Below are 12005 nucleotides of genomic sequence, written 5' to 3'. Positions count from 1 at the left end.
CTTTTCTCTAAACACTCTACTTTATTTTTTTACACTGTTTTTCCCTGTGGTGCACTCAGGGTGCGCGTACCGGAGAGCGTACCCGGGAACGCACCCAGCGCTTACCCCGCGAAAATAAAAAAAAATAAAAAAGTTTTTTTGCCCTTCAGGGTCCTTTCTAGGCCCCCCTCACAAAACCTAGGGGGTCAGGGGGTGTATACCCTGCCCCCTTTTAATAATTTTCCCCTTTCTTTTTCACCTCTTGCGTCTCGATTCTACCGAGACACAAGATGGCGGACTCTCCGGAATGTTTAGAATGTTCACAGACACCCGAGAGCCAATCAGCTTTCCGCTCGCACACTCCCGTAGCACCGGGTGCGCTCCCTGGTACGCGTACCGGTGAGTGCTCGGAGCGCGCCTATAGATATATATGTGTTTTTGAAGTTAATTTTCAAAAAAACCACTGGAGCAATTTTCACCAAACATAGCAAAGGCACATCTGCGTACCAGTCCCTACAATTTTGCCAAGTTTGGCGTAATTCCATTCAGCGGTTCGGGCTGTAGACTTGTCAGACCGTCCTATGGAAATTAACATGGGGAAAACAGGTTTTGGGACCCCCCTTTTTTCTCAGCCCCCACTTCACGAATCTCCCCGAAACTTTCAGGGAAGGAGCGGAGGGGAGCAGGCCAAAATGTTCGAAAGTTACACACAAATTCCTCAACCGGCGCCAGAGTTATTCCCAATAGAATGTTGCGGATTTCCTATGTTAGCCAATCCTAACTATAACTACCTACTGGCGACCGCCAGTAGGTAATATATCATGCTCACACTTGCATCCGTAGTTTGAGAATCACTCGAACACCAGCAGAGAGTTTCAAGCATAACTCTTTATTACAGGTATAGGTCCCGTCGGCCTGCTATCCTTTCACAGCTCCTACTCCACTGTCGACGCGTTTCGAAATAAATCTTCTTCATGGGCTGTGGTAGAGAAGGGCACAATCTGGTCACAGCTGCTCCTAATTGCTCACGATATCGCGCCCTTCGATGGGCTGTTCTATATGAAAACTGCGCAATGAGTTCTGGGATTTGCAGTGCCAGATTAGTCCATTAATATAGTGCAATATTCTGCTGGAATCCAGGGGCCCGCAGATGAGCCCCCGCAGGCAGGCGCCCCCCTCAATCCTTGGCTGATGTTCCACAAGTCAGAGATGGCTGATGTCATCCCCAGTGGCCCCCAGGTTACCGGGCTGGTGCATTCTCGACGGCACGCCCACCGCCCATATATCACGCTCACGCTTGCATCCGAAGTTTGAGAATCACTCGAACACCAGCAGAGAGTTGCAAGCATAACTCTTTATTACAGGTACAGGGGCCGTTGGCCTGCTTTCCTTTCAAAGCTCCTACTCCACTGCCGACGCGTTTCGAAATAAATCTTCTTCATTGGCTGTGGTAGATGAAGGGCACAATCTGATCAGAGCTGCTCCTAATTTCTCACGATAACGCGCCCTTCGATGTATATATATATATATACACATACATATATCTATGCATATATATATGCATGTTATGTTTATGAAAGTGTGAAAAACACTAATGAAGCTAAAGCTAAAAAGCCATCTGATTACAAACAGAATTGCTTTATGTGTAATAAAGATGAGGCCGATGGCATTTTGTGCACTAGTGGAGTAAAGGTTTGGAGTAAGAATAGGCTGTTTTTGCAGATTGAGGAGTAGAGAGTGAGTAGGACATAGGGAGTAGAGAGTACTAGAGAGTAATAGAGAGTGAGTACCTGAGAGTTAGTAGTGTGATTAGTAGAGTAAGTAGTAGAGATTGAGCAGCAGAGAGTAGTAGTAGGGAGTAGTAGTTAGTAGAGAGTGAGTAGTAGACTAATAGAGAGTAGAGCTGTAGAGAGAAGTGTAGTAGTGAGTTGTAGGCAGTAATAGAGAGTGAGTAGTAAAGAGTAGTAGACAGTAGTGTAGAGGGAGTAGGAGATAGTGTGTAGGAGATAGCGAGTAGTAGAGAGTAGTAGAGAGTGAGTAGTAGAGATTAATGAAGAGTACTAGATAGTAATAGAGGGTAGTAGAGTGAGTAGTAGATAGTAGAGTGAGTAGTAGATAGTAGATTTAGTAGCGCGAGTAGTAGAAAATGAGTAGTAAAATTGAGTAGAGGTTAGAGAGCAGTAGTTAGAGAGTACTAGAGAGTACTAAAGTGTAGTAGAGAGTAGTAGAGTAGTAGAGAGTGAGTGGTAGAGAGTGAGTAGTAGAGAGCGAGTAGAGAGTGAGTAGAGAGTAAGTAGAGAGTGAGTAGCAGAGAGTGAGTAGTAGAGAGGGAGTAGTAGAGGGAGTAGTAGAGTAGTAGAGTAGTAGTAGAGAGTGAGTAGTAGAGACTGAGTAGTAGAGACTGAGTAGGTAGAGAGTAGTAGGTAGAGTGTAGTATGTAGAGAGTAGTAGGTAGAGAGTAGTAGGTAGAGAGTGAGTCATAGAGAGTGAGTAGGAGAGTGAGTAGTAGAGAGTGAGTAGTAGAGAGTGAGTAGAGTAGTAGAGAGTGAGTAGTAGAGAATAGTAAAGAGTAACAGAGAGTAAGTAGAGAGAGTACGAGAGTGAGTAGTAGAGAGTAGGAGTGAGTAGTAGAGAGTGAGTAGTAGAGAGTACTAGAGTGAGTAGTAGAGAGTGAGTAGTAGAGAGTAGTAATTGAGAGTAGTAGAGTGAGTAGAGAGTGAATAGTAGAGAGTGAGTAGTAGAGAGTGAGTAGAGAGTGAGTAGAGAGTGAGTAGAGAGTGAGTAGTAAGTGAGTAGTAAGTAAGTAGTAGAGAGTGAGTAGTAGAGTGAGTAGTAGAGAGTGAGTAGTAGAGAGTAGTAGAGAGTGAGTAGTAGAGAGTGAGTAGAGTAGTAGAGAGGAGTAGTAGAGAGTACTAGAGAGTGAGTAGTAGAGAATAGTAGAGAGTGAGTAGTAGAGACTGAGTAGTAGAGAGTGAGTAGTAGAGAGTAATAGAGTGTGAGTAGTAGAGTGTGAATAGAAGAGTGAGTAGTAAAGAGTACTATAGAGTGAGTAGTAGAGAGTGAGTAGTAGAGAGTATTAATTGAGAGTAGTAGAGTGAGTAGAGAGTGAGTAGTAGAGAGTGAGTAGAGAGTCAGTAGAGAGTCAGTAGTAAGTGAGTAGTATAGAGTGAGTAGTAGAGAGTGAGTAGTATAGAGTAGTAGATAGTGAGTAGTAGAGAGTGAATAGAGAGTGAGTAGTAGAGAGTCAGTAGAAGAGAGTGAGTAGTAGAGAGTGAGTAATAGCAAATGAGTAGAGAGTAGAATAGTAGAGAGTAGCAGAGAGTGAGTAGTAGAGAGTAGGAGAGAGTGAGTAGTAGAGAGTAGTAGAGAGTGAGTAGTAGAGAGTGAGTAGTAAAGTGAGTAGTAGAGAATGAGTAGAGAGTAGAGTAGTAGAGATTGAGTAGTAGAGAGTCACAACGCACTTGGATCTAAGCAAACATAGGCAATTGCAGACTGGGTGCAAAACAACTGTGGATGTACAACTTGTAAAACCTGTGGCAAACCATAGCATCGAGTTCTGAGCACCAAGTAAACGTTATCTGAAAATAGATTTTGCATCTGACTCACATTTGCATACTACGGCTAAAAGAAAAATAATTGCCCACGCAAACTGAGCCACACACACAGAGCCACACATACACACACACAGAGACACACATACACACACACACAGACACTCACACAGAGAGACGCACACACACAGAGACACACACAGAGACACACGCACACACGCACGCACACACAGAGCCACACACACAGAGCCACACACACACACACAGAGCCACACACACACACAAACACACACACACAGCCACACACACACACACACACAATAACATGAAAGAAGTCGAACACAGTCAGTTTTTCTTGTCTGCTAAGGACATTAAACTAATCCAACTAATTACAAAAAATTAAGAAAAAATCCACTTAAGCAAGAGGAAATTTCACTGTATAATTCGACACATTAACTAGACCTACAGAACAGTTCTGCACTTCTGAAGTTCTGTTAAAACTTGACTGCAACCATTCGATAAACAACGTACTCCCGGATGCTTTGTGGGATACTATAAATAAGGAACAGCAAAAAGAAAGTGGATTTCAGTGACAATAACAGCTGTTACCATAATAAATAACGATTACGCAATAGTCTAGTTAAGGCACGCAGCATGCTTCAACTCGCAAACAGTTTACCTGGTAAGAGAAAAAAACAAGCACCTGCAGGAAGGCCCTTGAAAGCACATGACAAGTGGACGAAACATTTAGCTGCACTCATGATAAAGGGTACAGTTGGTTACATAGTAGAAAAGCTCATCAGAGCTATGCTACAAAATAAAAAGAAGACTTAAGAGCCCTGCATTGTCTCCATACAAGATGCACAACTGACTGCAGCACGGGTTGATGCACTGGCTGCATTAGAAATGTGCATGAACTCACTGAGCTACCTCGCTAGCTGTAATATTGTTCGGGGTCATTAAGGACACGCTTTTCTAGTGCTTACCCTTTTCCCCTGAAGACTGAACTAAAGTTCCCGTGCTGTGTGGCCCTATCCAGAGTCTTCTAAAGGGGAGGACCCCTGGGGCAGCGCGTATGCTAATGTATGCAGACGAGATGCTGGAGCCTGTTGGACACTTCTCTGTTAGGGAAATCTGCAAGGTTTGCGTGACTGGACAGGTGGGTTTTGTAGGGCTCGGGCTGGAGGCATGGGTGGCAGGTTCAGCCACCCATGCCATGTGTACAGGGGAGGGCCTGGGAGCCACGATGGCTGGCGAGCAGCGTCAGAAGTGTAAAGGTCGTGTATAACAAAAAACTACAACAATAGTGCACACTTCAATACACTAGTGGCGAGCTGTTCGAGGCGAGTGGCCTATCTAAATAGAAAAATATAAAGCAACATTTTTATAGCTACGCTTACGAATTATACATGGACTTGCATCAAGCTAGCAGAACACCGTGTTGTGCCGCAGGTTACACATGCAGTCACTTGACCAGTTCCCTGAGAAAGCCACGAGGACCCTGGTGATGGCACACACTCGTGGCTTTTTGCACTAAAGCAATTCGACAAAAAAAACACTCAACTCCTCCGTGAGTGCACTCTTCCAAAGCATGATATAGGAATGTTATCTGCTCATGAGTCGTGTCAAAGGAGTGATGAGACAGCTGAGATTCCGTGAATTCTGAACCCGTGTTTTAAATGTCCTGGTTCCGTTAAGATTTTGGTAGCAGTGATCCGTAACTAATGAGTTCAGCAAGTACGAGTGTTTTCGCCATGTTACACACAAGGATTCACAGTGTATTTGAAGATTCCGTTCCGAACCATGGTTTCCATTTTGTGCAAGGCAGCCATTTTGTGGTTGCCCTCACATAGGCCGATGACTACGGCTGAATTAGTCTTTAAGACCTATGCCCTTTAGCTGGGGTTCTCGCTGACTTTTGGATGAACCAAGTGAACTGACCTCGTTGCCTGAAGCTGACCTTGTTGAACTAGTTCCTCGCCCGGTAGCTGATCAAGATTAAGGATCAGAGCACAGGACATCGTAAAGTTTTATTACACACAAATATGCCTTATCCTACTCTCACCTGTTTCTGTTTCTTGCTTTATGGTCTGTTTATGATATGGGTTGCGACCTCCTTGTTATGGGTTCGTGTGGCCTGTCTAAAGAAGAATGTTGGGTTTGACCGATGATTGATCATGGGCTGGGCAACTGAAAAGTGGGTTTTACTGTCATGCGATACCTCTGGTGTGGATACATGTGATTGGACAGTTTGTAAATGTTAGGTATTTGCCTGGAATGTGATTTGTGGCATAAAAAGGGATGACTTGCTTTGTAAAATCGAGCAGTCTCTGAGAACTCATACCGTGATGATTTCTAGGACTTCTGTTACTGGCTGCAGCCAATAAATTCGATCTTTGACATCACCACGAAGAGTACCGTGTCTCTGTATTCTAAGACAGGTGAACCCGAATTCTTTGGGCGTGCCCCTGGCGCCGCCGGGTCCTAAATAACCCGGTTCTTCAGTTGGCGCCCAACGCGGGGCGACATCAAGCGGTACCGGTCCAAGCCTGAAGATTGTGAGGAGCTTTGTGAGGAAATTCCGGAAGAAGGGCCCCCACTCCATCGACCCCGATATGTCGAACGTGGTCTGAAGGTCTTTGCTGCGAGGTTTCCCGCTTTCTAGACAGCTACGAAGGACCGCTGCCCTGACTGCCGCCCTGTCTTGGACCCCCCTTTGTGCAGCTTTGTAAAGCGAGACGATAGACGGGACTTCTGGTGACGTGACTGATACCTTAGTTAAGTATACGTGGGTCGCTTCCAGTTCTTTGTTGTTCTTTGTTTTTGGTTCTTTGGATGCTTAGTTTTTGGATCTTTGATTTGGGTATTGCAATTTCCAAAGGCGAGGGACTTGTATATTTGCGAGACTATCGTTGTAGATAATCCCTTGAAGTTTGAAGCTAGATTAGTGAGCGAAGATGCCTGGTCTTAGCAAAATTAGGAGGATATTTTGTTGTGGTTGTAACAGGGATTCCAGATTGGAGGATTCATGTCCGATACCTCCAGTTGGAACCCCGACTTATGAACTATATTCTAAACACGGCGTGGGCCCCATTACGTTTAATGAAGTGTGGGTCCGTTATACTAGAAAAGATGGTGTCTTACGATGGCCCCAATATGGTAGTTTTGATACTGAGATTTTAGATAATTTAGAAACAAAATTGTTTAGAAAGAAAGCCCGGCCGGCAATGTTTGACTCCTTTTGCCTTTAGCGTAAAGAAGCCAGACAACGAGAAATTAAACAAGCTAAAAGAGATAAGAGAGAAAAGGGGTTGTCGATAATGCAAGCTGCCAAGCAGTTTAAAGAGGATGAAGAGGATAAAGCAATTGAGGTGTCAGATAGGCAACATAATATGGCTATTGATAAATGTTATCCAGCATTGCCACCTCTTCTTGAGAATGCGACAAAGGACCCTGAAAAGGACCCTTTAATGTCACATCTATTGAGATTACCACCCCCTTATGCACAGAACGCTACGGCACCTCCTCCACCTCCAGTTGTTCCACCTCCTGGTCTTTCTCCACAGCCAGCTCCTCCCCAGTTGGTTTCTCCTCCTACGGCGCAGCCTCCTCTGGGGCCGCCGACTTTGCTATCAGTTCTGCCTAAAACTTCTCCATCTTACTCTCTTGTACCTTCGATTTCTCTTCCTCCTACTGCTACGTTTCTATCACCTCAAAATACTTTGTCTCCTGTCCTTATGACAGCTTCTCCTTCTGCTCGACAAAGAATGACTGATACTGTTACTGGTCTTTTGTCTCCTTTCTTTGGGTCTTTGAGTATGACCCCTGTTTCTGCACGTAAACAATTACGTAGCCAGCTTCCTGGTCCCAAAGAACGGGCCGTGTTAGACCTTTCAGCTCGCAGGTGGATTTCGAATGTTTCAAGGTATAATTTAGAGTCAGTTATGGATGTCTTCCTGCAGTGGGAAGCACCCAAGCAGAGATGTGTGTTTGATGTAATGTGCACTTTCCTCCGTGAGGAATGGGCAGATAGTGATTTGGGTTCAGTCCCGGTAGAATTGCTAAATATACAGTCCGAGTTTGCGAAAGGGACGATAGTAGGTCCCGGCGTTGAGAAAGCAGTTGCGACGATACTCGCGTTTAGGAGCGAGTTTCTGTCTCGGCCATTGTTTGAGTCTGATCCTTCCGTCAGGAGGAAAGTGAGACAGTATCCAATGAGAGAGGTTCCCCCAGTTTGGAGAGAAGGGGACGCAAACGCTAATCCGCCTGTTCTGCCTCATTTTCAGAGAGTATGGGTACATGTGCCATGGAATCGAGTAGAAGTTTTGGCCCTTAAACAGTCTTTACCTGTTGGTGGTTCTAAGCCTGTGCCTTTAATGGCAAACCTACCCGGCAGAATTATAGATCTTATGAAAACGATGATGCCAGCGTTACGAGTAAATTGGGACAAGTTAGCAGCATGTAAGCAGAAGAAAGACGAAAGTGTATCTGATTTCTTCACTAGGTATGAAGAGACATTTATAGATCACAGTGGTCAAGATATGAATACGGAAGGTGGACAAAGATTATTCGTAGATAAGTTTGTCTTTAACTTACTTCCTGAACTGTGTAATAAGTTGAAAGATTCTGAGAGTTCTTGATCTGTTTTCTCGTTGGCCCAGATATTGGCGACTGCACAGTACTACGAGAATAGGGATAAGGACGAGAAAGAAGGAGTAGGGAAAAAGACCAAAGACTTAAAGACAAACGTTCTTTTGCAGCAGGCGTATCCGCCTCGCTCGAATCAGCAAGAGTCACAGCAACGCCCACAATTTCAGCAACCTCCACCGTTTCAGAGACCGCCACAGAAAGCTGGGTATTTTCCTCCCAGACCACCTTTGGGCTTGAATCAGTGTGCGTATTGTAGGGAGGAAGGTCATTATAAAAATGAGCGTCCTGTTCTACTTTAGCGCGCGAGTGGTATACCGGCCCGAGAGGTCGTGGTGGTTTCCAGCAAGTGTCAAGGGGTAGAGGACGTGGTGCGTTTCCTCAGAACGAACGTTCCTTTCCCCCACAAAATTCTATGAATTGTTTGATCAACAGAAAGTTGCGTCTGGTCAGTCGACTCAGTACTATGCTGATGACTATTATGTTGAGAGTGAGAATGCTGACTATAATGATTGCTAGGACAGCCATGGACAAAAAGAGGGAGTAGTGTTGGTTCCAGTAGATCAGAGTTGGCCTTATGTTGCAGTAGCCAGATCGGGTGTGGTAGAGCCTTTTCATTTGGATACTGGTGCAGCGAAGAGTTCTATCATGCACTCTAAACTCCCTGGCGCACCTTTGTTTGGCTTAACGAATGTCTCGGTAGGATTCTCTGGCGCCCCAGTTCGTAACCCAGTTTCTAGTCCCTTGTCTCTTTCTATAGGGCCTTGTGAGTTGGAAACACCTCTCATTTTAACGACGGGTTGTGGTGAGAATTTGTTGGGTTTGGATTTGTTGAAAAGGTTGCATGCAACATTGCATTGTTCTCCTTCGGGAGTACAGCTTACATTGGGTAAGAAAGTGATCTCTCCGATGTATTTGTCTAAAGATCGGCTTCCACCGGAATTGCGTTCTCTCCCTGATACTCTTTGGGCTACTGGTCCTAATGATGAGGGTCTTTTAGAGATCCCACCCTATGTTGTAACGCTTAAAGCGAATGTTAAATTGCCGCGTATTCCCCAATATCGGATTTCTAGCGATGGTGAAAGAGCGCTTTTAGCGATCATCTATGATTTGATTGAGAAAGATGTGATTGAAGAAACGAGAGGTAATGTGTGTAACAGTCCCGTTTTGCCTGTCCTGAAGCGCACTGACTCTTCTCAGCCACCTGTTTATAAGTTTGTGATCGATCTTAGAGAGGTTAACATAATTGTCGTGCCACAGTTTCCAGTTGTTCCGGGCATTACAGCTTTGTTGACTTTGATTCCTGCTTCAGCTGCCTGGTTTTCAGTCATAGATTTGAAGAATGCTTTCTTCAGTAGTCCAATTGCCGAAGAGAGTAGAGATATTTTTGGCTTCTCTTTAGGAGGCTGAAGCTTCACGTTTAAGAGAGCTCCCCAAGGGTATTGCAAAAGTCCTTCCAGTTATAGCCAGGCTTTGAAGACTCAGCTTGATACTCTTGTGTTTATGAATGAAGAAGGGTTCTGCACTCTTATATTTATGCGTTTTTTATATATTTGATCGATAGGTGTGCTGTATTAGATTAGTGCCTGCCCACTAGTGAAATATGTATAAGGCCCAGTGTGGTGAGACAAAGGGACTCTAGTACGCACACAGCAAGCAGTATACCATTAAACCGTTTTAATTATTTTTTCATTTCTTGATGCCAACAAATTTTTTGAATTCGTTATGATATTCATCAAACATATCATTAATAAACTAATACAATATTTTTTCGCAATAACATAAATTCAATATTATGACAACACAGGATTATGAACATAAAAGTTTAAGGAAAAACAACCCAATGCATTTCGGGGCGTAGTCGCCCCTTCGTCAGGGGTCTAAATAATAAGGGACAATGCTTATCCTGCAGTCTATTTGCTTATGTCATTTGAACAATTTGTCTGTAGATGCGTATTCTAATCGCAATTCTGGTTAAAATGCGAGTCTTTGTATCATGGGAAATTAACCTGCGAGTCTACCGAATTAACTTCGATCTCGCTGGCGTTTTCCCGTAGCGGTGCGTTTTAACAAAGTATGGGGTTCTAATCCACTGTTCCTTCCGTCGCCTAGCTTACAAGCTAAAAAACCTCCGGCCGGAGGTTTTTTAGCTTGTAAGCTAGGCGACGGAAGGAACAGTGGATTAGAACCCCATACTTTGTTAAAACGCACCGCTACGGGAAAACGCCAGCGAGATCGAAGTCAATTCGGTAGACTCGCAGGTTAATTTCCCATGATACAAAGACTCGCATTTTAACCAGAATTGCGATTAGAATACGCATCTACAGACAAATTGTTCAAATGACATAAGCAAATAGACTGCAGGATAAGCATTGTCCCTTATTATTTAGACCCCTGACGAAGGGGCGACTACGCCCCTAAATGCATTGGGTTGTTTTTCCTTAAACTTTTATGTTCATAATCCTGTGTTGTCATAATATTGAATTTATGTTATTGCGAAAAAATATTGTATTAGTTTATTAATGATATGTTTGATGAATATCATAACGAATTCAAAAAATTTGTTGGCATCAAGAAATGAAAAAATAATTAAAACGGTTTAATGGTATACTGCTTGCTGTGTGCGTACTAGAGTCCCTTTGTCTCACCACACTGGGCCTTATACATATGATACTCTTGTGTTGCCTGCTGGTACTGCTCTTATTCAGTATGTTGACGATTTATTAGTGGCTGCTGATGATGAGGAAACTTGAAAAGAAGCTACTATTTCTTTGTTGCGACATTTGTCTGACTTGCACCATAAAGTGTCACCTTCAAAGTTGCAGTATTGTCGCCAAGAAGTGACCTACTTACGTCATCTCTTGTCGAAGGAGGGAAGAAGGTTGAGCCCAGAATGAATTCAAGCGATTGCTCGAATGACTGTGCCAAATACACAGAGAGAGGTACGTGCTTTTCTGGGTATCACGTCATATTGTAGACAATGGATTCCAAACTTTTCTTTGTTAGCTAAACCTCTATTGGCATTGACTTGTAAGGATATACCGAACCCTCTTCCTTGGTCTGACGATTGTTAGAAAAGTTTTTCTGAGTTGCGTGATGCATTGTGTTCCGCTCCAGTGTTGGGTACTCCTGACTACAGTAAGCCTTTTACACTCTATGTCCACGAGAGAGAGGGTTATGCATTGTCAGTTTTGACTCAACAATTTGGTGATAAGCAGCGTCCATGTGCGTATTTCTCGTCAACTTTAGATCCGGTAGCTAGAGCGTGTATTGTGTCTGAGGGAAAGAGAGTGAATGTGTATACCGATAGTCAGTACGCGTTTGGTGTGGCACACAGTTTTGGACGCTTGTGGAAAGAAAGAGGATTTCTCACATCGCATGGGACTAAGATCCAGCATGGGCAGTTGGTGAATGAACTTCTTGAGTCACTTACTTTGCCGAAGTTGCGATTGTGAAGTGTAGTGCTCACCGGAAGGTTACGGATGATGTTGGTCGTGGTAATGCGTTTGCGGATGAAGTTGCGAAAGAAACAGCGAGAAATGTGATGAGCCGAATGTACGTTGCAGGCCCTGCGAGATGGATTGGTGCAGCTGGAATGTGTGAAGATACGATTGAGAGTGTGAAATCAATCCAGGCTGAAGCTACTGAAAAAGAAAAGAGTGTGTGGAGAGAAACTACGGGTAGATTGGATTCAACTGGTTGTTGGGTTGAGTTATCAGAACACCAAAGATGGATGTTGCCAGATGCATATGCGCTTGCAGTGGTTACGATGGCACATGGGTTTTCTCACATTAGTGCGAAAGGAATTTGTAAGTTGTTGGCACCAGT

The sequence above is a fragment of the Lissotriton helveticus genome, chromosome 10, assembly GCF_964261635.1.
Source record: "Lissotriton helveticus chromosome 10, aLisHel1.1, whole genome shotgun sequence".
Taxonomy (NCBI): Eukaryota; Metazoa; Chordata; class Amphibia; order Caudata; family Salamandridae; genus Lissotriton; species Lissotriton helveticus.
Note: the sequence above shows the minus strand (reverse complement) of the source record.